Here is a 25,172-nt window from a genome sequence, read left to right on the forward strand (position 1 = left end):
TAGGCCTTTTTAATTGTAACTGTTGTTTTGAGAATATAACAGAACTGTGAGCCAGGAACTCCATTTCCTATTAGACTAGCCCAGGGGTCTGCAACCTTTAAGACAAAAAGAGCCACTTGGACCCATTTCCGAAGGAAAAAAAACTGGGAGCCGCAAAACTCGTCATTATAAAAATAACTTTTTGTCACTTTTTTATTATTTCTTTGTTTGACCCCTCAGAATTACTCCTCCTCATAGAAATAAACGTTAAATTAACAAGTTACCTTTGTGTGTGTGTGTGTTCTTCACTCCCCTTCAAAACAGTGACCAGCGTACATGCCCCCTTTCAATGCAGTGACCAGCGTACATGCCCCTTACAATGTAGCGGGTGGGAAGGTGATGTCGGGATGGTGCGTGACTAACACACGCACCGCCCCCATGCGACGACACAGCCAGTACAGCGCCCGCCACAGTGGGGAGTGTCGGGGCGCACAATGCCCCTCCTCCCCTCGCTAGTATCCGCCCCGGAGCCACGGCAAAGGTGTAAAAGAGCCACATGCGGCTCCGGAGCCGCGGGTTGCAGACCCCTGGACTAGCCAGTTGTGACTCTTCCCCTTTCCCAGGCACTGTCTTTTGGGGTAGGAGGGCCACGGAGTGATCCTCTAGACTTCCATTCCCACTATAGAAACGTGTGAGATCAGCAGCAGACGACTTCACACAATTTCTTATTTCCAGCTGTTTGAACTACCTTTCTGAGTGCAGGTTGATGCAAAGCAATGCAGTCCTCCTGTGAATCAGTCCTCCCTTGGGAGTGTCCTTGCATTTAAAATTTAAAAAGGCCATTGATGGAGATACCTTTGCTATCTCTGCAGAGTTGGCCAACAGGTGGGTCCTGTTTGTGAGTGCTGGCAAAGGAAGCCTGTAAGGTGAGTGGGAGGGAGGGCCGCATGAATATTGCAACACCCCTTCCCTTTGGAAGAGCACCGTCTGTTGTCTGAGTGCAAACAAGGTATTTAATATGCAGAAGTCCTCATTAGCATCTCCTGGTTTCATCAGCACCATGTCTGCTGCTGGGCCCCTGGGATGTGTCACAGGAAATATCTGTACACAACTTTTAATTACAGACAAATGGGTGGACAAGCTGTCATTTGCAACTTCCCCCTTAAGTCAGATCTCAGGACTACCTTCTGCAGGTCTCGCATTGCCGGAGAAGACGAGGGGACCCCCATAGCCCAGAGCTCCAAGAAGGATGGCAGAGTTCCTATACTGTAAATTGTGGAGCAGTTCTTCACAATCCTGTATGACGACACCTGCTAGAATTCCCTCTTCCACACGACTGATAAAAAATACAAGAGTCCCGCTGTCCTTCTTTGCAGCTGGTCACTCTAAATGATACCAAGGATGGCAGTGAGATTTGTGTTGTGTTGTGGTGTTGTGTTGAAGAGGACATTTTGGTAGGCAATGCTTATCATGAGAAGTTGCACCTGCCCCAACCCCCTCTTCTGCACAACTGTTGTTGTTTCTTGTTGTGCCATCAGTTGTGCACGATGCTTTAGAAAATAAAGATAGGCTCCTACCCTGATGAGTTTACAACCTTAAAACTACATATTGGGAGTGCAGAGAAGAGGGGTAAGGAGGAGAGGTTAGAAACAGGAAAATAATGTGCTGTGTTCAGCTCAGTTGTACAGTGGTACCTCGGGTTACAGATGCTTCAGGTTACAGACGCTTCAGGTTACAGTCTCCACTAACCCAGAAATAGTACCTTCAGGATGAGAACAGAAATCATACTCCGGCAGCGTGGTGGTAGCTGGAGGCCCCATTAGCTAAAATGATACCTCAGGTTAAGAACAGTTTCAGGTTTGGAAGACACAAGATCTACCCACCCTGGAAGAATGGCAGATGAAGGTGATGGACTATATGGAACTGGCGGAAATGACTGGCAGAATCCGAGACCAGGGAGAAGAGTCGGTGGAAGAAGATTGGAAGCAATTTAAAGACTATCTACAGAAATATTGTAAAATTAATGAATGTTAGAATGATGTTGGATAGAAATTAAGTGGTTTTCAGCTGTAATACTATAAGGGAATATGAAAAATGGATTATTAATAGGTAAAAATTTAACGTTACAATATTTTAAGATTAAAGATTAGGATAAACAAAGAGGGTAAGGATTTGCTGAACCAACAAACTGAACTGGAATACAAAAAAGGGAGGCGTGAGGAAGTCCGGGAAATAAGCTAATGAAAAATATGTAATGGAAAGAATGAGTTGTTTTTAACCATTTTTATTTTGTATTTTTATTTTGTATTTTCTTATTTTTTTCTTTTCACTTTGTAATACTTTGAAAATCTTAATAAATATCTTATAAAAAAAGAACAGTTTCAGGTTAAGAACGGACCTCCAGAATGAATTAAGTTCTTAACCAGAGGTAACACTGTACATGCTTAGTGTTGTGTATAGTTTCACACCAAAGATATGAGGCAGTCCAACCAACTAAAGAACCAACCAACTAAATACCAAAGGATTAAGGTATAAGAACAACAAAAGCTTATAAAACAAGGATGCTTACTTGTCTGCCATACTGTCTCTTTTTGTTATTTTTCTTTTAAAAATTGTCATTATAGTTGTAATGATGTGAGCCATCCTATGTTGTAGTGGAAAGATGGGCTATAAGTAGATATATTTTGTAGTGGAACGACGGGATATAAATAAGTAAAGAAACATTCCTTTCTCATAATTGCACATGCAGTGTTCATCTTCTCCAGACCCAACAAACAGGAAGTTGTCTCTTAAATGATGCGGCAACATTATTTTACAGAACAGTTGCATTCTACACACTCAAGCCACATTCACACCATAAATTTAAAGCACTATGATGCCCTATTAAACAGTCCACAGAATTCTGGGAGCTACAGTTTATTAAAGGTGCTAGTGGTTTTAAGAGACACCCTATTCCCTTCAGAGAGCTATAATTACCAGCATTCCCTGGGAAGAAGGATTGGTTGTTAAATTTCTCTGGGAATCGCAACTCTGTGAGGGAACAGGAGTCTCCTTACAACTCTCAGCAACCTTAATGAACTACAGTTCCCAGGATACCTTTGGGGAAGTGGTGTCATAGTGCTCTAACTGTGCGGTGTGAATGTGGCCATGGATTATGTACAGGAGCCCCCACAATCCTTTGCAGCTAGTTGCCATGTTTAAGGGCTCTCTCTTTCAGGCGTGTTCTGCTAAGTGATGCTGTCAAAGAAGCATAATATAGCCATGCGTTATGATCCATTTATTGCAACTTTGAAACCTGGTCCTAGAACCTCACCTTTGTGGCTCTCAGCACTTGCAGTACAGGAGAAGGGAAACACCATTTCAAAAGCAAAAAAAAAGCAGGGGAAAGCTTCACACTGGTGCTAAAAATACTTATTTATCAGTTGAAGAATGCTCAAGTCTTTCATCAGTGAGCTGTTTTAATTGGTATAACAAAGTAAGATACAGGAAGGGTTTGTTTTTTTAATGCAGTCTTCAGGTAGAAAATGTATTATTAACAACAGTACGAGGTACTAGAAAATTGCCTTTATTTTTTGGGCTCCCACAATTGCACGTTAAGAGAGTCTTAAGCTCTTTCACTGCAGCCTAGACTGTCCCACCCTTCCAGACCAATGCAATGCTAAGTCAGTCAATAATTTTATTTGGTACGTATGCTGCCAAACCAACATCCTTTTCAGCGGCCTCAGCTTTTGTAGCTGGAGTCAGTCCAGCCCCAGCCCAAAGCCTGGACAAGTGGGAAAAGGCCTGCAAAGCAGGGATCAGGTCTTCCTCACAGCCAAGTTGGTCAGATTAAGTTCCCTGTGTTAGCGCTGGGATTTGGGCCTGTGCTACAGGACAGCCCCCTCCTCAAATCTGCTCCAGGGGGTTGGGGAAAACCCCAGAACAGATTTGGGGGGGGTGCCAGGGAAGGAGGGGAGGGAGTCTCAATGAGCAAGCATAAATCCTTGTTCTGATTGGGCAGCTACTTATTGCTGCAATGGATACAAGCCAAAGATGCCAGTGTGGCCAACAAGACGCCTATGTGACTCCCATGAGCAGGACAGGAGCACAGCAGCACTCTCTTAACTCAACTTGTCCCCATACTGGACGTATCCATTTTCATTTCTCCTCCCTCATCTTGAAAATATGCCAAACATAGTTGTGTTTTTGGAAATTTTAAGGAGTCCTTTAAGTCTATGTTTGCTTGCTTGCTTGCTTGCTTGCTTGCTTTCTCTTTCATTCCACTTTCCCCCTTTTAAAAAGAAACATTCTTTAATCAGAGAACAAAAGTGATTGAACTAGAAGTAGACAATGTGCCTCTACAGATCTTCAACGACAGTTCCCATCATCACAACATAGCACAGACAATAGTCAAGGGTGATGGGAGTTGTAGTGCAACGGCAACTATAGGGCACCACATTGGCCGCCTCAGGTTAAGCTACCATGTTAAATCCTGAATATTGGAAATGTTTATAGAAGAAGAAGAAGAAGAAGAAGAAGAAGAAGAAGAAGAAGAAGAAGAAGAAGAAGACAGCTACACCCATTTCTGGACTAGCATAGTCTGAACACTGTTGATATTTGCGCTGATGACTTCCACACCGGATTACTGCAATGTGTTCAGGGAGGGGCCTACCCCTCAGGCTAACCCAGAAGCTGCAACTGGTGCAAAATGGGACAGAATATGGGACAGAATGGGACAGACTATTGACAGCACTTTACAGCTCTGCTGAAAGAATCGCAGCGGCTACCAATTAGCCACATGGCTGCTATTGAGTGTAAAGGCCTTTAAGCATGGAATCAGGATACCTAAAATATTGCCTTATCCCATACATTTCTACCCCGCAGACACCATCCTATCACAGGGTCAGAGCTGGGCCTTTTCTGTGGTGGCATCTACCCTTTGGAAGCCCCTCTACCCCAGTCAGTATCTGCCTTTGATGGTTTATCTTTTTTTAAGGTGCATTTTTTAAACCTATTTTTATATATGTAGCTTATAGATAATATTTTAAATTGGTTTGGGATATTGTATGCTAAGTGATTCACAAATTAAAAGAAGGCGAAGATGAAGATTTAATCCAGATATACTGTTTCAGCAGAAAATCTGATAAGTAAATCTGACCAAAACAACCTGTAGAAATAGTCCACTGGGATTCCTTGTGGGGATGGTATTTTGATAAGCCCACAATAAACTGCTGTCTGGAAGCGCTCTCCAATGCAATTGGATTGTCTTTGGATCTCTATGCTGCTGATCTGTGTGGATCCACTAAGTGGCAGATTGCAGCATATAGAGTATCTCTGCCTCTCACTGAGGTGGGCCACTGAACTCTCCTGAATGGCAAGGCAAATATGAACATTTCCAGCTGAACAGTGCTGGAGCAATTTATGAGCTTTGGTGCATTTCTGTATCTGTTGACTGAACTCCTGTTTTGCACCTTGGTTCTGCTTAGCTCTTTGGTCATGACTTCTGCCTTGGTCTTTCCACTCAACCCGCTGGCCAGCTCCTCCCAGACTGCTGGCTATGACTCAGCCCTGATGGGGTCAAATTCTTCCCTGCAATAATAATAACTGTTGCCAGACTGAAGAGCTTTGCTATCACAGGTTGAAGCTGTGTTCTCTTACATATTTCGAAGGATGGGTGTATGTGCATGAGAGAAAAGTGCTTGTGGGATTATGCAGTGTTTTGGGGCTGTGGGAGAGAATTCTTGTGAGAAGACAACAAGACCTACTTCATGTCAAAGCAACAGGATTCTCCCCAAAACGGCTATTTTGAGGTGCTGCCCCTAAACATTTTGGGAGGGGGCTAAGCACATTCATCTCATTGACCCTGATCCTGTGGAGCATGCTTTGGACTCACAGCTGTCCATGGAGGCGCAGGTTAACTCTGTGTCCAGGGCAGCTGTGTACCAGCTCCACCTGGTACGCAGGCTAAGACCCTACCTGCCCGCGAACTGTCTTGCCAGAGTGGTGCATGCTCTAGTTATCTCACGCTTGGACTACTGCAATGCGCTCTACGTGGGGCTACCTTTGAAGGTGACCCGGAAACTGCAATTAATCCAGAATGCAGCAGCTAGACTGGTGACTGGGAGTGGCCACAGAGACCACATAACACTGGTTCTGAGAGATCTGCATTGGCTCCCAGTACGTTTCCGAGCACGATTCAAAGTGTTGGTGCTGACCTTTAAAGCCCTAAACGGCCTCGGTCCTGTATGCCTGAAGGAGTGTCTCCACCCCCATCACTCAGCCCAGACACTGAGATCCAGCGCCGAGGGCCTTCTGGCGGTTCCCTCATTGCGAGAAGTGAGGCTACAGGGAACCAGGCAGAGGGCCTTCTCGGTAGTGGCGCCCGCCCTGCATCTTAAGGCAGCCCTGTTCAGGGAAGTTTTTAATATGTAATGCTGTTTTTAACACTGATTGGGAGCTGCCCAGAGTGGCTGGGGAAACTCAGCCAGATGGGTGGGGTATAAATAATAAATTATTATTATTATTATTATTATTATTATTATTATTATTATTATGAACCCCCACAACTCTCTGTGTGGCCCTCTGAGCCCTGCAGCCCCAGTGACAGAAAAGATTGCTTTGGGATTTAAACCCTTTACATCAGGGGTCAGCAACCTTTTTCAGCCGTGGGCCAGTCCACTGTCCCTCAGACCATGTGGTGGGTCAGACTATATATATATTTTGGGGGGGGATGAATGAATTCCTATGCCCCATAAATAACCCAGAGATGCATTTTAAATAAAAGCACACATTCTACTCATGTAAAAACACACTGATTCCCAGACCGTCCACAGGCTGGACTGAGAAGGTGACTGGGCCGTATCCAGCCCACTGGCCTTAGGCTGCCTACAGGTTGCTTTACATGTTTCCTCCTTTGCCCCCAAGCCTAAGGAATCGGTTTCTGAGCCCTTGATGTGCATCTGGTCTTTCCAAGCTTGCTTTAGGGTGCAGCCAGTCCCAGCTCAAATAAACGCTGCACTGCTGGAGCACTTGCCATGAGCAAAGCAGCACAAGGGACGCCTTCTGGCTCAGCCAAGATCCTTTCTGAACAGTTCTGCCTGTGATGCATTGGGAGAGTGATCAGGTGAGACAGAGACGCAGCCCTAGCCAGCAGCTATCAAGTCTCACCAGCAGGATGCCGGATCAAAAGTAGGGAGATGGCCAGGAGGGATTTAGAAGAGAAGGCTGGGCAGGTAGGGGGGCTGCCCCTGTCACTACCCCACAACATCCAATGCCTGAAGTGGCTGCCTCCCTGCCTCACAATAGGACTGGCCTTACAGGCATTTCAGGCCTGGTTCACAGATAACTCATCAGCCAAATGTACGGCTATTCCTCTTGAGAGTCCCATGGACTCCAAGAAGATCAAACCTATCCATTCTGAAGGAAATCAGCCCTGAGTGCTCACTGGAAGGACAGATCCTGAAGCTGAGGCTCCAATACTTTGGCCGCATCATGAGAAGAGAAGACTCCCTGGAAAAGACCCTGATGTTGGGAAAGATGGAGGGCACAAGGAGAAGGGGACGACAGAGGACAAGATGGTTGGACAGTGTTCTCGAAGCTCCCAGCATGAGTTTGACCAAACTGCGGGAGGCAGTGGAGGACAGGAGTGCCTGGCGTGCTCTGGTCCATGGGGTCACAGAGAGTTGGACACAACTAAACAACTACCACAACAACTTAAGAATTTACCATACTACAATTCAGTCCATTGCAACTTTCCCTTCACCCTTGACACTCACCTCATTCATTGCTAAACCTCACAATCAGTATTTTGACAGAAGAATTGTAACACAAGTTTTCTTAAGCTTGTGAGAGAAGGGTCAGTCATGCCAGGCAACGAACCAACTGGCTTGAGGGGCATGATACTATGCCCATCTTCTCAGGGATAAAAGCCCTGCTGGTTCTGTGGGACTTGCCACACCGTAACTGTGATAAAGATTGCAGTTTTGTGATTGGTCAGTTTCAAGAGAGGTGGACCAAACCAAAATCCCCTGTTCCACATGTTCTTTTAACACAGCTCTGTCCTGCAAACTCTGAAATGATCACCTCCTTCCTAGGAGCACTGAAAACATTATGCAGAGAGATCAACCCAAGTTTGCTGCCAATAGCGCTCTCATTGGGGAAGCCAAGTCTATCCTGAGTCCCCGGCAAGTGTATGACTGTGCATGCTTGTCACATCTACCCAGGGCTTTTTTCCCCCAGCTGGAACTCACTGGAACTGAGTTCCAGCACCTCTTTGGCACGTTGCCTCTCTGTTGTGCGACAGCGGCTGTGAGTGCCCGGACGATCGGTGCAGCATGGTGGAGGCGTAAGAAGAGAAGCTTTTTAGGGGCGATCTTTGGCTGGGTGCTCCCTTAAAATAGGTCAACACATTCCGGCACCTCTTTTTCTAGGAAAGAAAAGCCCTGCATCCATCCTTTGCGATAAGAGTTGCCAGCAAATGTAATTGATTCTGAGCTTGGATACAAACTTTTCAGAGCCATTTTGCTCACCTCAAAGAAGAGAAGCATTACGTAATGCAAATTTTACTCTGGCTCAGATTATTCTCCAAGACAAGAGGGGAATTGCTGGATTAGCTTCCTCACAACCCCATAACCCGCAAAGCCTCCTGCCCCTCTTCCCTTTAAAGTCTACTTAGCAACTGAGCCAGCCATGGCAGCAGCAGAATCTGGGTCGCAGAGAGAAGGAAAGGAGGGCTCGCCTGCCCTTTCTGGTGTCTGGCATGCTGCACCAGGATAAAGGGCACCAGTGGCAGCTTTCCCAAGAGTTCCGTTTCCTGGGGGCTGCTGGGACCTTTTATCCTTTTATCCCCGTGGCCGGAGCACTGTATTCACTCTCCCCGTGGCCAGAGCACTGTACTCACTCTCCCTGTGGCCAGAGCACTGTATTCACTCTCCCCGTGGCCAGAGCACTGTATTCACTCTCCCCGTGGCCAGAGCACTGTATTCACTCTCCCCGTGGCCAGAGCACTGTATTCACTCTCCCCGTGGCCAGAGCACTGTATTCACTCTCCCCGTGGCCAGAGCACTGTATTCACTCTCCCCGTGGCCAGAGCACTGTATTCACTCTCCCCGTGGCCAGAGCACTGTATTCACTCTCCCCGTGGCCAGAGCACTGTATTCACTCTCCCCGTGGCCAGAGCACTGTATTCACTCTCCCCATGGCCAGAGCACTGTATTCACTCTCCCCGTGGCCAGAGCACTGTATTCACTCTCCCCGTGGCCAGAGCACTGTATTCACTCTCCCCGTGGCCAGAGCACTGTATTCACTCTCCCCGTGGCCAGAGCACTGTATTCACTCTCCCCGTGGCCAGAGCACTGTATTCACTCTCCCCGTGGCCAGAGCACTGTATTCACTCTCCCCGTGGCCAGAGCACTGTATTCACTCTCCCCGTGGCCAGAGCACTGTATTCACTCTCCCCGTGGCCAGAGCACTGTATTCACTCTCCCCGTGGCCAGAGCACTGTATTCACTCTCCCCGTGGCCAGAGCACTGTATTCACTCTCCCCGTGGCCAGAGCACTGTATTCACTCTCCCCGTGGCCAGAGCACTGTATTCACTCTCCCCGTGGCCAGAGCACTGTATTCACTCTCCCCGTGGCCAGAGCACTGTATTCACTCTCCCCGTGGCCAGAGCACTGTATTCACTCTCCCCGTGGCCAGAGCACTGTATTCACTCTCCCCGTGGCCAGAGCACTGTATTCACTCTCCCCGTGGCCAGAGCACTGTATTCACTCTCCCCGTGGCCAGAGCACTGTATTCACTCTATCCCCGTGGCCAGAGCACTGTATTCACTCTATCCCCGTGGCCAGAGCACTGTATTCACTCTCCCCGTGGCCAGAGCACTGTATTCACTCTATCCCCGTGGCCAGAGCACTGTATTCACTCTCCCCGTGGCCAGAGCACTGTATTCACTCTCCCCGTGGCCAGAGCACTGTATTCACTCTCCCCGTGGCCAGAGCACTGTATTCACTCTCCCCGTGGCCAGAGCACTGTATTCACTCTCCCCGTGGCCAGAGCACTGTATTCACTCTCCCCGTGGCCAGAGCACTGTATTCACTCTCCCCGTGGCCAGAGCACTGTATTCACTCTCCCCGTGGCCAGAGCACTGTATTCACTCTCCCCGTGGCCAGAGCACTGTATTCACTCTCCCCGTGGCCAGAGCACTGTATTCACTCTATCCCCGTGGCCAGAGCACTGTATTCACTCTATCCCCGTGGCCAGAGCACTGTATTCACTCTCCCCGTGGCCAGAGCACTGTATTCACTCTATCCCCGTGGCCAGAGCACTGTATTCACTCTCCCCGTGGCCAGAGCACTGTATTCACTCTATCCCCGTGGCCAGAGCACTGTATTCACTCTCCCCGTGGCCAGAGCACTGTATTCACTCTCCCCGTGGCCAGAGCACTGTATTCACTCTCCCCGTGGCCAGAGCACTGTATTCACTCTCCCCGTGGCCAGAGCACTGTATTCACTCTCCCCGTGGCCAGAGCACTGTATTCACTCTCCCCGTGGCCAGAGCACTGTATTCACTCTCCCCGTGGCCAGAGCACTGTATTCACTCTCCCCGTGGCCAGAGCACTGTATTCACTCTCCCCGTGGCCAGAGCACTGTATTCACTCTCCCCGTGGCCAGAGCACTGTATTCACTCTCCCCGTGGCCAGAGCACTGCTACAGTGGTGGAAATGGACAGGTGTGCACATCAGAAGAGCCAGCTGGATCAGACCAATGGCCCATTTGGTCCAGTATCCTGTTCTCGCAGTGTCCAAGCAAATGCCTGCGGGAATCCAGAGAGCAGGATTCAATCACAAGAGCAACTCTTCCCTCCTGTGGTTTCCAGAAACTGAGATTCAGAAGCAATGCTGTCTCCCAACTGTGGAGGTAGAACATAGTCATTGTGACCATTAGCCATTGCCAGCCCTCTCCTCCGTGAATCGGTCTAATTCTCTTTTGAAGCCATCCAGGTTGGTGGCTGGGGCTGCCTCCTGGGGGCGTGTAGATGGGAGCTGAGATGGGAAGGTGGGGTGATTTCGGATTTGGCTCAGAAATGTGCTGAGCCACTTCCCAATTTGGAGAAGTTGCTCAGTTTATTTCTGATGCAAATCCAATCTGGACTGCCCACTCCACTTTAAAATGGTACTTAATTTTGTTACAGCTTGATTTTATTCAGTTTAAAAAAACTCTAAGTTAAAACAGCAAATAGAATAAAACACAACAATTCAAATAAGCTGACGTCAAATGATGGAAGACCTGGGCAAATAAAATAATGTTTGTCTGCTGTTGGAAAGAAATCAAATTTGTCACCGGGCAGACTTCCCTGGGGAGGGTATTCCACATATGGATCACTCCAGCTGAGAAATCCTTGTCACCACCTGCCCAGCTTCAGATGACAAAGAAACGTGGAAGAGAGCCTCTGGCAGGGAATGTAATGTTTCAGCAGGCTCATTTGAGACACCAAAAAATATACCTTATGTGCACTGGGAATGGAAATGTGTGTCAAATGGCACTAACACTAGTCCACATGTGGTTGCTACCGCCTTATCAAAAGTACCGTGCTATGAGGGTAATCTTAACGTTTAGCTATAGTAGGGATTACAAAGCACTTCATGCGATTGTCACTCAACTTTGGGAAATCATTGTTTTGCCAGACTCCTGCTACAGATAATAAATCTGGAGGAGCTAAAAGTATAGATCCCAGAAACTCAGCACTTCTGGCTGGGCCTGACAGACTGTGTTACCATCTCAAATGATTAAACAAGGCAGCCTTTTTGATAGCCTATGTCCCTAGAACAGTTATTAGCTTCTGAAACGTTTGCACATTGCATTTCTGTCCTCACAGACAATAATGATTGCCTTCCTTGGCTGCATGTTGGGCTTTGAAGAAGTCTAGTATCTGCTTCTTCCTCATTTGGTAGAAGTTCTGTGACTTCTTCAAGAGTGTATTGAGGTATTTCATAGCAGAAGTTCTCAGATGTAACTAAAAATGTTCCCCTCCCCTTTTCTACTTCTGTTCCTAGAAAGGCTACAGGATTTGTTTAGTTAGATGATCTTGATAAGAATCTTCACAGCTGCTTTATCTTGTGGCCTCCTATGATGTTCTGTGGAACATTATCACCACCTCTAGTCTTCTGGGTTTTTTAGGAGTGTGATACAGTAAACATAAAACGCAACATCAGTTCTTTTGCTTTGAAGCCATTTTAACAGAAGACTTCTAAACACATTGTCTGCTACATCCAAAATGTCACACTTGGCTCTTTCGTGGAGTTCAGACCATCAAATAAACATGCTGAACTGTCTGAAATAATTTCAGCAGGCTGCACAAGTTTCTCAGGCTCAGAAGCAAAGGTGTATGCTTCATTATTGTTCTGATTGAGCCACCACACCTGGCTAATGATCAAAAAATGCTCCAAGTGGATGGTCCTGGACATCACATATTGACAAGCTGCAATCAACCAAATCTGAATGGAGCTCTGAGAGTTTGAAGCATGAGTTACTATCCCTTAGATACAACTTTTACTGTGTTGTTGAGGGTAGAAACTGATTATGGTTGTAACTATCATTCCATCTATGGCAGGCTTCCTCAACCTCGGCCCTCCAGATGTTTTTGAGACTACAATTCCCATCATCCCTGACCACTGGTCCTGCTAGCTAGGGATCATGGGAGTTGTAGGCCAAAAACATCTGGAGGGCCGAGGTTGAGGAAGCCTGATCTATGGCAACTTTTGTGCTTTGCATCAACTTTGCCATGTTTTGTTCTGGACTTTGCAAGGTTTGGATGGGCAAACTTGGTAGAACCTCCTCATTCAGCGCAGGTATCTCTAAGGCAGGCATCTGAAAAACACTAGCTTATAATATTTTACGTTATTGCCCTCATGGGTGGGGAGTGAAACTGAATGTTTATAATAATTATAATTTATTATTTGTACCCGGCCCCTCTGGCTGGGTTTCCCCAGCCACTCTGGGCGGCTTCCACAAAGACCAAAAATACACTAAGATGTCACGCATTAAAAACTTCCCTGAACATATTTTACATATTTTTAGTTTACATATCTTCAGCATTTTTCTTTCCTTTTTAAAAACAAGGTTTTGTTGTTCTGGTTTTCCGGTGAAAGCTACCCATTACTTATTGCTGTTGTGGCTACTAATATTACTTGGGTCATTGGCTATCAAGAAAATGCTGCCTCATTTAATCCCTCCAGGTGGCTCCTTTGGCCCATGGAATACTGCTGGTGAGAACCTTCTTGCCCAAGGTGTTCCCTGCAGAGATTGGCTTTGGGCAATTTTCAAGGCAATCCCCATAAGCAAAGCAAGGCAGTAGGTGCTTCGAAAAACTGCCACTGGAAAAACTGAATCTGAGAGGGTTAAAACCCACAACTCATAAGGGACCATCAGGCTTGCCTAAACTGGCGGTCCTTTTTGTCTGTGATTGAACATTTTTTGAGTCTCAGAAAATTATCTGAATCCTTCCCAATTTAGGTAGGACAAAACTATACAGTCTTTTCCAAATTAATCTGAAGTGAGTGGGGAAGTGAGTCTCTCCTTTTTTCATTTCCTTTCCTTTCTCAAGATTGCATAAATCCTAAAGCTATAAACATCTAGAAATACAAGTATACTGATTTCCTAAGTCATGAGCAGACTCTCAAGCCATATGTCACGTTAATGTGTTGATTCTCAAACAGCCTGTAGATCATCAGGTTAGTGCCTAATTGTTGTGAATTCTCGTTGGGGAGTGTGTAGATTCTCGTGACACTTTTACAGTTGCTTTATGTGGTAAGAGGGCATTTGCACCAGTTGTTTCTGTCTGCAAAGGCAGGGTTTTGTTTTGTTTTGTTTTGTTGCTCCATTTCCAGATGTAGTGATATGAGAATTCACACCCCCCCCAAAAAAAAATACCCCAAACAACAAATGTTGAGAGCAGCAGTTTCTCAAAGCCCCCTTTACTCACCCCCCCTTAAAAAGCACTAAATGTAACCCTTCCTCATGGGGTTGGGCTTTTCTGAACGCTTCTCAGCGTTATGTGAAGTGACCAGAAATGTACACAGCGTTACAAGTGCAGGTCACACCTTGAGCTTTTTCAAGTTTTGCCCAAAGTTGTTGAACTCTTTTTTAAAAAAAAGTTTTGGAGCTATTTTTAATGAAATTCACCGAAATCTACACTTATGACACGGGCTGCCATATGTCTGGATTATCCTGGACATAAAGCTAAATGCACACAACTTAATTGCACATTCTGGGCTTACTGTAGCCTGATCTGTTTTGGATCTGTTCTTTGTCATTCAAATTTAATCCATTATTTGAGTTCAAATCTGACCTGTTACATCTGAAGCTTCATTTAGCTTCCATTGACTATAACGGGGAAGCCAAAAATCACTATAACCTTTTTCTGATAAGTGGATGAAATTTGTAGTGGCTCAATTTCAGGCAGATCTATCCAGAGATTTTTGTTCAGTGAACCATTAAATGTTTTTTGTTTTGGATTTTTAAACGGAGGTATGGTCACTCTTTCTGAAGGGATGAAGCCTGCCAGTTTTCAAAAGAATGGGTGCAGCAATTCTCCCACAAGGCACATGTTGATGATGGTGGTGCTGGTGGTGATAATGATAATGATATTTTATTATTTGTACCCTGCCCATCTATCTGGGTTGCCCCAGCCACTCTGGGAAGGAAATAGAAACCCCCAATAGTCTCACTCCTCCATTTATGCCCTGTTCTGAAAGTGAAAACTCAGGAGAATAATGACCCACATGTTTACTTCAACATCCCTCCTGCAAATCACTGTGATTGGAGTGCATTGGGGAAATAATTCACTTTGATTCAAAGCTTGACCTGTCCATCAAAATGAAAGGTTCCCCCGCCTTGATCTACACCCCTCCTCTCTCCTCTACATCTCCTTTCCTCACAGGCTCTTGTCATTTTCCACGTCAGCTTACCGGTAGTTTCATTTCTCAGAAAAGAAAAGGGGCGAGGGGTGGCTGTGTGTTTAACTTTAGAGGGAAACCAAGGAAGTGGGCAGCTGGGCATTTAGAAGGCAGGGGACTCTCTGATCCACCTCAACATGCTCTGTTAATGGTGTGATCCAACTCACTAACAAAAACAACCCACCCCAGTACACCTCATTATTTGGAGTACGCACAGAGCCAACACCCACCCTGCTATTTATTTGTTTTTATTTAATACATTTATAGAATGCTTAATTATTTGCATTTCAAAACAGTGCACATAAGAAATATTCACAAAAAATAAGACAATGAAGTAACAAACATGTATCGTAAAACCAAACACCACCTTACTTTTTTTTTATTACTACAGCACTCCCTCCTTTAGATTCCTCCTTGATTTCAATTTCCAACTCAAGGATCAGGGTGGAGGGTATGTTCCTACTGTTAAACTTCTCCTACTGCCACTCACAATGATTCTGTGAAAGAAATCTGTCTCTTTGGGGACTTACAGTTTGTTGGCTCTTTGATGCACAGAGCAATACCACTTCCCTCCCTTGTTATTCCTATACAGTGGTGCCTCGCAAGACGAAAAGAATCCGTTCCGCGAGTCTCTTCGTCTTGCGGTTTTTTCGTCTTGCGAAGCAAGCCCATTGACGGATTAGCGGATTAGCGCTATTAGCGGCATAGCGGGCTTAGAGGATCAGCTGATAAGCGGCTTAGCGGATCAGCTGTTAAGTGGCTTAGCGGATCAGCTGATAAGCGGCTTAGCGGCTTAGGATCAGTTGATAAGTGGCTTAGCGGCTTGGGAAAAAGGGGGGGGAACCCGCAGGAACTCACAAGACATTTTCGTCTTGCGAAGCAAGCCCATAGGAAATTCGTTTTGCAAAGCACCTCCAAAACGGAAAACTCTTTCGTCTAGCGGGTTTTCCGTCCTGCGAGGCATTCGTCTTGTGGGGCACCACTGTACAGTTTGCACCCAGAGATAACTCTCTCCCACTGATTCTCTCCATCATACCAGGTTTCCTATATGCCCCTTCTATCTATGTTCTCCCTTAAAACCAAGCATACCTGGGGCAGAGGAAGGGGGTGCGGTGGGTGCGGTCCACCCCGGGCAACTCCACTAAGGGGGGTGACAAAATGCCGGGCGGCACTCACTGCGGAGCCTGCGGTGCACCCGAGCCACATGTCTCTCCTGGGAGAGAGGCGGTGGATTGGGGGCACGCAGGCTACCCGCTGCCCAAATGGTCCGCCCGCTGCCTCCCCACCCCAGCTGTAGGACGGCTGAGTGAGAGGTGGTAGGCAGAATCCAGAGGCCCTGCAGTGCGCATCGTCCCTATGGGTGGCTCACCCTGCCCCTGGGCGCACCACACCAGGTACCCAAGCGGCTTCCTCTGCTGCTGAACACACCATTTTGCTCATCTTGGCTCATCTTTGGCATATGTGATTGACCCTACAGCATTTGGTCCTCTTTGAAATGCTGCCATGTGCCCCTGGACTTTCAGTGCGTAGTCCTGCCCTTCCTTCAAATGGATAATCATAAACATTTCACTCTCACCCCTTCTCAGCTCCTGTCAGATTTCCCCTGGCAAGCAGTTTAGAAGTGTCACCTTTTTGTTTTTAGTTTAAGCACTACAGACTGGTTCCATCCTGGTTCAAGTGGAGCCCAGCGCTTTTGTACAAGCTTGGCTTGTTCCAAAACATTCCCCAGTGCCTAACAAAAAAACCCTCTTCCCAACATGATGGTCTCCTGAATGCACTGAGACTCTTCAGCTGTCTCTCCACGCAGAACAGGGAGTGCTTCAGCTACCAGGACTATATGTACATTTCCCCATGGCATTGATGCCAACATACACCACGTCCATAGAAACCCCCGCAACAAAGCTGCAGCAACATGTGCTTCCTCCTCCATCGCTTTGAAGATCTCACAGATCCCTTCTGCGTTCCTTCCTTCTCCAACGTACCAAGCAAGTTGCAGGCATGGGCTTCCTTTCTGCATTCTGGCAGGCATGGCTAACAAACCATCACATCAAACACACGCACCCTGAGATTCCAAATATTAGGCTAGAAATTACTGTTCAGGCTGCAATTCTTCCACACTTACTTGAGTGTAATTCTCATTCAATGCAATGCCATAGGCTGGGTTTGAGGTTTATTCCTCCTCCTTCTAGACCAGGGGTGGACGTTGGTAATATGGTACCCTGAGTAAGGACAAAAAAAGTATTCCTTATTTTCAAAATAATTTATTTGGGTACAGCTGCTTTTTTATGGATCTTCTCAATAGGTACCCATATAAATATACCGGTAGGTTGTTGTGGCTCCCCTTGGCTTGGCGCTCTGTGCGGGGGAACTAGCCTGAATTCAGGAGTGTTCTAGACCAGGCACGTCCAACAGGTAGATTGTGATCTACCGGTAGATCACTGAGCATCTGTGGTAGATCACTGGCTCCCCCCAAAGAAGCTCAACAAGTTTGGCTCCCCTTAAAAAAGCTCATCATTTTTGCCCTGCACCCCTAAAAAATGTGGCTTTCCCCCTCCCTAAAAAAAGTTCAGCAACTTTGACCTGAACCCCTAAAAAGGGGGTAGATCACTGCCAGTTTTTAACTCTGTGAGTAAATCGCAGTCTCTTGGGAGTTGTCCACCCGTGTTCTAGACTATCACTGACCCTCATCGGTGCTGAAAAATGCATTGTTTTGCAAGCACCTGCACACTTGGGGGAGCTGTGATTGATATTCCTAACACTTGAATGAATTCCATAAGCCACCTTGCTGGTGTTATTTCAACCATATCCCTGTTTTGCCTTTCAGATGATCCCCATTGGGCAAAAATGCCTCACTTTTTAAAAATATCTCTTATTTCTGAGCCTCACTGTTCCCCCAAAAGTCTTCCTCCTGGTCTCCCAGAGCAGTCGACAGTCAGTCCTAGGCTCTTGCTGAGCAATGCCAGCTGAACGTTTGCGGCTGAGTTGTAAGCCCTTTCTCAAAGGGTGGTGGCTGGCAAGCCCTTAGCACACATGGCCTCGTGCTGCTGAATGTCTACAACTTGGTCTAAGTATCAAAGTTGCGCACTTTGATTCCTGCCCCTCTTATGTGGATTCCCAAGGCATTGAAAGAGACAATGGCAACATAAATTGCCTTGGGCATCCCCTTAGGCTACAGATAACTGTCTTTGGTTAGTGCTTGGACAAACCACCAAGAGCAAACAATTACAGGTATCTGGCTTATGTCTAAAAGGACACTCTCAGTCAAGATTCATGCCTGCTGACACTCCGTCCTCATTTCCCTGCTATGTTGCGTTGTTGGGAGTGATTCCTTTCAGCTGGGTGGCTGAGTTTTTAAAATAGACTGGCAGGAAGCCAGGTGGGAGCCTGAGGAGAGGGGTACCGGCTGAGGAGAGAGAGAGAGGAGGAGCTGGGGGAAGAGTTTTGTGGGGTTGTGTGCCCCCCTCCGGAGTGGGGAATGAGAGCAGGAGATGGGTCAGCAAGGGCACAGGGGAAACGAGCATGAGTCAAGAGACGATCCTGGAACCCATAGAGCTACTGGAGTTGCAGGGTGGGGTCCCCTGAAGTGCCCTCCCCTGCTGCTGTCTCCCCACCCAGCTTGAAGGGACTGGAATAGATAGAGCAGCCACTAAGGGGGAGCCAACAGGGGCTCCAAATAACATGCCAGGCAAGGCGTTTTACAAAGGGGCATGTGCAAATACTCTGTTGCTCCAACCTTCTGAGATGGGCACAGATCTGCAGTTATTGTTTGCTTAGGCGGTTGGTTGGAGAAGAGCTTCATCGTATATCACTTGCACGTTAGGACCTGATATAACAAGTGTTTCACCAGTTGTCAGGAGTCCAGGTTCCCAGCTTGATAACACAGTAAGCATGGGTAATTTAAAAGGGGGATTTATTGCAAAAACAAACAGATAGCTCCAGACAGCTCTGACAAAGCCTCTGACATCATTACTCAAGATGATCCTTCTAAAGACTCCTTCCGGTGACTACCGAAGACATTGAACTTATGACCTTTACGTCTCTTGTTTTGCTTCCTACCAAGCAGCCCTCCCATTTGCTGACACTTCGGACTTAGTGGATCAGCTCCAACTTCTTCCTGTTCTGAGACGCTGTCTCTGAATCTATTCGCTCCTATTTGTGCTTCTGGCGAGCTTAATAATAATAATAATAATAATAATAATAATAATAATTTATTATTTATACCCTGCCCATCTGGCTGGGCTTCCCCAGCCACTCTGGGCGGCTTCAAAAAAAAAATTTAAAATACTGCAATACGTCAAACATTAAAAGCTTCCCTAAACAGGGCTGCCTTAAGATGTCTTCTAAAAGTCTGGTAGTTGTTGTTCTCTTTGACATCTGGTGGGAGGGCGCCACTACCGAGAGGGCCCTCTGCCTGGTTCCCTGTAACTTGGCTTCTCGCAGTGAGGGAACCGCCAGAAGGCCCTCGGTGCTGGACCTCAGTGTCCGGGTAGAATGATGGGGGTGGAGACGCTCCATCAGATATACTGGACCAAGGCCGTTTAGGGCTTTAAAGGCCAGCACCAACACTTTGAATTGTGCTCAGAAATGTACTGGCTGTGTTCTAGCCTGCTCTCAGCCACTGCTTTATCAGCCTACCCATCAAGGTCAGGAAGAGCCGAAGTTTGCAGCTGCCAGCTCTCCCCTGCCTAACATCTAAGCATCTCTGTTCCTGGCTGCTTTCTGCAGCTGGCTGCAAACCTTCGCTTGGAGCTGGCTCATTCCTGACACCAGTAAAGAATGATAAAATCCAGTCACTTGTCCTCGTTGGTCTGGGGTGCAGGTTGGAACCCTGACATTGCTGACAGGACATTGCTAAAGTCCAGTGCAGTGCAGATAAAGAGATATCCGCTCGCCCATGAGACAGATTGAGGCAGCTGTCTCAGACGGCAGAATCCCAGGGGTTGGTGCTCCTGAATCCCCCTCCCCCCACCAGAGAAGTTCCAGCTTCTCATGCGACCTCACTGAACTCTTGTCTGACGGCACTGCTGCCACTGCTTCTCCCATGGAGGGGACAGAGAAATGAGTAGAAGTGGCTTCAGCTTCCAGGTTCCAGCGAAATCCTGCGAGGCTTTGGCAGGGAGGTGGCACCTTCCCATCTTGCTTCAGGCAGCGAAACAGGATGGGCTATCGTAAAAGCCAGTTTTTGTAAGGTGGTAAATTTAAGCCACACTTTAACTTCTCACTGTCAGAATTTTTTGGGGGGGAGTGGGCCTTATATACAGGCCAATATGGTAACCCACCGCCCCAATATTAGCATACATTGTTAACTGAGAGAATACCTTTGAAGCATGACTACAACGAATTGCCATTGTTGAATTCTAGTATTTATTTAATAGCACCGTTTCCATTCATTTCTCCTCCTTGATTAAAGTCAGTGAAGGCTGGTAGGGTTTACTCCTACCAAGTGAACTGTCAAACTGTTTTTGCTTAGTTTTTTATCCCCCAAATCTGAAAGCCCCACTCTTTTCCTGTCCCACGCATCCTTCCATAATCCATCTGCACTTGAAGAGGCTCAGAGAGACATTTCTGTCGGCCTCCCATTCCCTGGCCAGCCGGGTCTCTGCACCACTCAGCAAATCTGAGTCCCACCCATTTGTCTGCAGGCAGAAAAACAGTCAAGGTGCATGTTAATGGAGCTCTTTGCCATGTTTCCCCCTACTGAATTTAACCCCTTTAGTTTGTGCCATGCTTTGGTTAGGTAGAATATTACCTGCACATTTGCCCTTTCCGTCAGCCCATTGACAAGAGCTTTGCCTTTACACTTTTTTTAAAAGAGAGACAATACAAAATAGCCCACCAATTGATTGGTAGGCCTAATATAAATCCCTCCTCTCTGCCACAGGCTCATTGTGTGGTATTACTTGAACGCGTAATGTGAAATGTCATTACGTGTCGGGAAGTGAAAAGAAGAAAAACGAGAGAGAAAGGCAAGAGCATGAAGAGAAACAGAAATATAGTTTATTGTCTTTAAAATAAAACTTGCTTGTCAGGTTTATGATGCATCAGAGGCAATGGGAGAAACCGGAGCAGCTACAAGTAGCGAAGGGGTAGAATTAAGCAAAACGCTGGATCCTTTCGAAGGTAAAGGTAAAGAAGTTATGAAGACTACAACTACATCCAATAGGAAATGTACTCCAGCCAAAGCAGAAGACAGCATAGGTTTTGGAGAGCTTCCCTACATCAATGGAAACTCTTTTTGGCCTAACTCGCTTTCATCAGATCTGATACAATATTGTATCATAAACAAACCTGAAAATGTTGGTGAAATAAAGAATCTGAAAAAAGAACACGAGGCAGGAGGAAGGAAATAGTTTTAAAGTCTCCACAAAAATTATTTTCATAGGGTTCAGAAGAATGGAACAAAGGGAAAAGATGACAGCATCCAGAAATTATTGGATATGGACTCAGAGGACATTGGCTCTGTTATTTGTAAAGATGAATTGCGACACTCCCTGCCTTTTGTCAACAGTGAGGACTTTACATCATCAAAGTCTCGCACTGCACTTTACAAGCTCGTTATTGGTGGTTTGAGTGCCACATTTCAAAATGTAGAGACAATTTTTTAAATAAAAAAAAAGTAAAATAACCCAACCTATATCAAATGTAACCGCTGAAAGATCTCTCCAGAGCATTTAATGAGCTCACCAGTTTTAGCGATTAAAGTTCTGTATTGGAAGATGCACATTATGACAAGTTAATCAACAATTTTGTGCAAAGGAAATGCTGATGAAAACACATATAAATTTTATGCATATCCATGAATATTTTACAAAAATCTTTGAATCTTCATTCCTTTTGTTCCTTTAAATGAAGTTCATTTCTAGATGAAGTGTTTTCCTTTTCCCTATCTCTACATGTATACCATCAATTGGAAGCAAAGAGCACTGCTTAATAATATAACAGTTAAAAACAACAACACCACGTTATTATTTATCTCATTCTTTTGCATTTAGCTCTGTCATATTTTCTGACATACTGATGCTTATTTAGTTGAACGAATAGCCCACCCTACAAATGGCTGCACGCAGGACCCTGCAAATGATTATCCTACCACTGAGCCCCAGCCTCCTTCTGTCTTAATTTGCCCAGAGGCATGTACATGCGCATAATGGGTACTGTATGTTTGCCAACAGAGCAGCGTAGAGGGCTCTTTCAACCCATGGGCCTTGAAAATCCTGTTGGCAATCCATAGTTCAGAGAAAGTCCTATGAACTAGAGTTTGTCCCCACTCCCCTGAATGCCTGCCTAAAACTGCAATCTATGCATATGTAAATTTTGTGCAAGTTTGTGCATCATGGCCCGGTACGCCGAATCCGTTAAGTAAGCTAGCAATGCTTTTGGCACCAAAGCAATGTTCTAGTTTATTTTAGAAATCTTTATAGTGTGCTTCCTCTATATACTAGGGAAGGGGCAGTGATTCGTGGGGGAAATATCCATTTTCTTTACCTTCTTCCTGAAATAGGTGTAGTGCAGGAAGGGTGACCTTTTAACATCACGGTGCGTGGCTCCTCCACCTCCAGGATGGCTACTGTAAGCCAGGAGGGCTATTTTGACCCCATTACACTTTGGGCATCCTTCCAGGGACCCCATGCCAGTGGGGGACGAAGCCAGAAACAAAAATAAGCAGAGAACCAGGTGCAAAGTTTACTTTGTGCTTTTTTTGGCACACAGCAAACACATTTTTCTTCACCCTCCACCTAGGCAAACAAAAAGCAGGAGCAGGGTCCAGGGACCCATCCCAGCCAGGCAAAAACACCCTTGGCAGCGTGTGGCCAAGGCAGGGTACCCAAGGCCCAGGTAAAGCAGCTTGCGTTTGCGCCTAAGGCTCCACAGTCATGTTGGAGGCTACGAAGGACCCAAGGAGGTCAGTTCCCAGGTCAGTAACAACAGATGATTACAGCAGCCCCCCAACTTGCATGCATTTTACTTAGGCTATCACTGCCTTGCACGTTTTGTTGAAAAATGAATGGACAATAGAAAAATGAATGAACAAGAAAGAGGGTGCAAGACCGAGGGGGTTTGGGGAAGCCATGTGAGATCGAAGGAGGGTCTCCAGAGCCTTCTCCCAATCTTCCTAGAGCCTGGAAAGCAAAGCAGAAGCTCTTTTGCATGGGGTTTTCCTGCTATGGGCAGAGTTTCTAAGCCTCTGTCTTGTTTTCCGGACTCTGGAAGGTCATGCAAGGCTCTCAAGAGCTTGCCTGCTCAGTGCACCGGCATCAGATAGGTAGGGATGGTCACATGGGGTAGGACAGTTCCAGGAGTCTTCTGACTACACAATTATCCATTTGCAGGCCGACCCACAGAGCATAATCCCTGTGTGAGTTTTAGGCCACTGCATCTCAGCTTTGGCAATATAAACACTGGCCTGTGAGCGCTCCAGTTGGGAGAACAGCCTTTACCAAAGGTGTCATGGGCTTTGAAGACACTCGAACTCAGGATGCAAGGGAGAAACGTGCTAAGAGGAAGTCATGCTTGGCAAACCCACACCGTGATCAACTCCCATTCGGAAACCAGTGTCCCCACTGGTGTGGATCCAGAATTGGCCTCCACAGTCACTTATGGACTCATTGTTAAAACCGTGTTTACGGAAGACAATCTTACTCGGCTACGAATGATTGCCAAAGAAGAAGATCTTTTCCATAACTTTTCACTTTGTCTACTTTATGATTGTTGACATATCTGGAACTAGTGCACTCGCTGTTTTTTAGAATACCAAGTAGATATTAAACTTTATGTAAGGATGTTTGAGCCATGCTCTGAGTTGGAAATTTTCCAAGGCAGTGCCTTCACTAAACATTATCAACATGCATTAGCTTAACAGTTTCTTGGAAGGGATAAAACTCCAAAACCCACAGTTGACCTTTATTAGAGACACCGTAGTTTGGCTGCTTAGATTCAGAAACAAAGAGCTGCAAGGTTACTGAAAATTATTTACTCTGAGGTGAAAAAGTTCTTGTCAGGAATCCAATGCAGTAGCAGGCAAATTTGCTCCCTGGTTTAGGAGTAACCATCTATTCTATTTTGCTCTGCATCACCATTTGTAAATAAAACAATTTAAGTGCTGTCTTACCCAAATGAAATGAAGACTCCAATCCTACACTCTTACTTAGAACTTAAATTCCATTAAACTTAGTAGGATATATGTCTGAGTAGACACTCATACAATTGTGTTATAAACCCTGTAGCGCTGCCCTCGGAACTTCTTCCCACTCAGGAAAGCAATTGCCAATATTATTTCATATAAATCTTACAGTATTGCTGCCTGATGTGCTTCTGAAAAGGCAAAGGAGCACTGCTATTCTGCCTTTCCAAGGGATCTTTCCGGAAGAACATTAGCTCTTCGGCCTGACTGCTGCAAATGACTTCATCTAAACATGTCTTGATGTTCACAGGGCAGCCAGATTAGTGCAGAATCCCTAAACCATGTGAATATCCCATCATGTGGGTGCATGGATATGCACTGATCTATGAACTTGCCTGTATTTCTGGTAATTCTTAGGTGTGAACTCTGAAAGACCTGCTTCCTGCCTCGCAGGCCTTTTTCCACTTGGCCTGAGAGGGCGGGGCCTGGACTGACTCCAGCTGCAAAAGCTGAGGCTGATGAACAGTCTCCTGGGATGGGGCACTGTTTGTTGCTGTTATTGATATTAATTGTTTGTATATTTATTTTTATATCTTATTATGATTTGATGTGGAAATTGTTGATTTGGTTGTGCACTTTTTTATTTATTGTTTATGACCTCTTTGAGCATGGTTTTGACCATGGAAAGGCGGCGTACCAATGAAATGATGCGTGTGGTTTTGTGGGTCTGTATGAGTCTAGCTTTCCAGATGTTACCTGTGCTTGTGAGCCACACTCTGGTAAGGAGAGGGATGCAGAGCTCCCTTGTGAGGGTCGTCTCTTTCCCCCTGCCCTTTCCATCTGAAAGCACTGGCACTATCAGATGTGCAGCTGCAATCATGGATGCTTTGAAGCTGCTTCTAGCGCATTTCTAATTCCTGTTTATCGCTGCAGCCTGTCAGGACCTTGTCTCCCAGGCTCTGCTCCTCGTCTCCCTCTGTACTCAGCCCTTCTTACAGGGGGCTTTCTGCTGGCTTCATTTCGGCGGTTCTTTCTTGAAACTCTCCTTATTACAAACCTCCAGCTTCCAGCTGTCCTCCACCCCCACCCCTTTTAGCTGACACAGCAGAAATATTGCTGTCCTGCTTGGCTAGCTGGTTGCC

The sequence above is a fragment of the Podarcis vaucheri genome (assembly GCF_965113315.1).
Source record: "Podarcis vaucheri genome assembly, chromosome: 8".
In the NCBI taxonomy this organism is placed as follows: Eukaryota; Metazoa; Chordata; class Lepidosauria; order Squamata; family Lacertidae; genus Podarcis; species Podarcis vaucheri.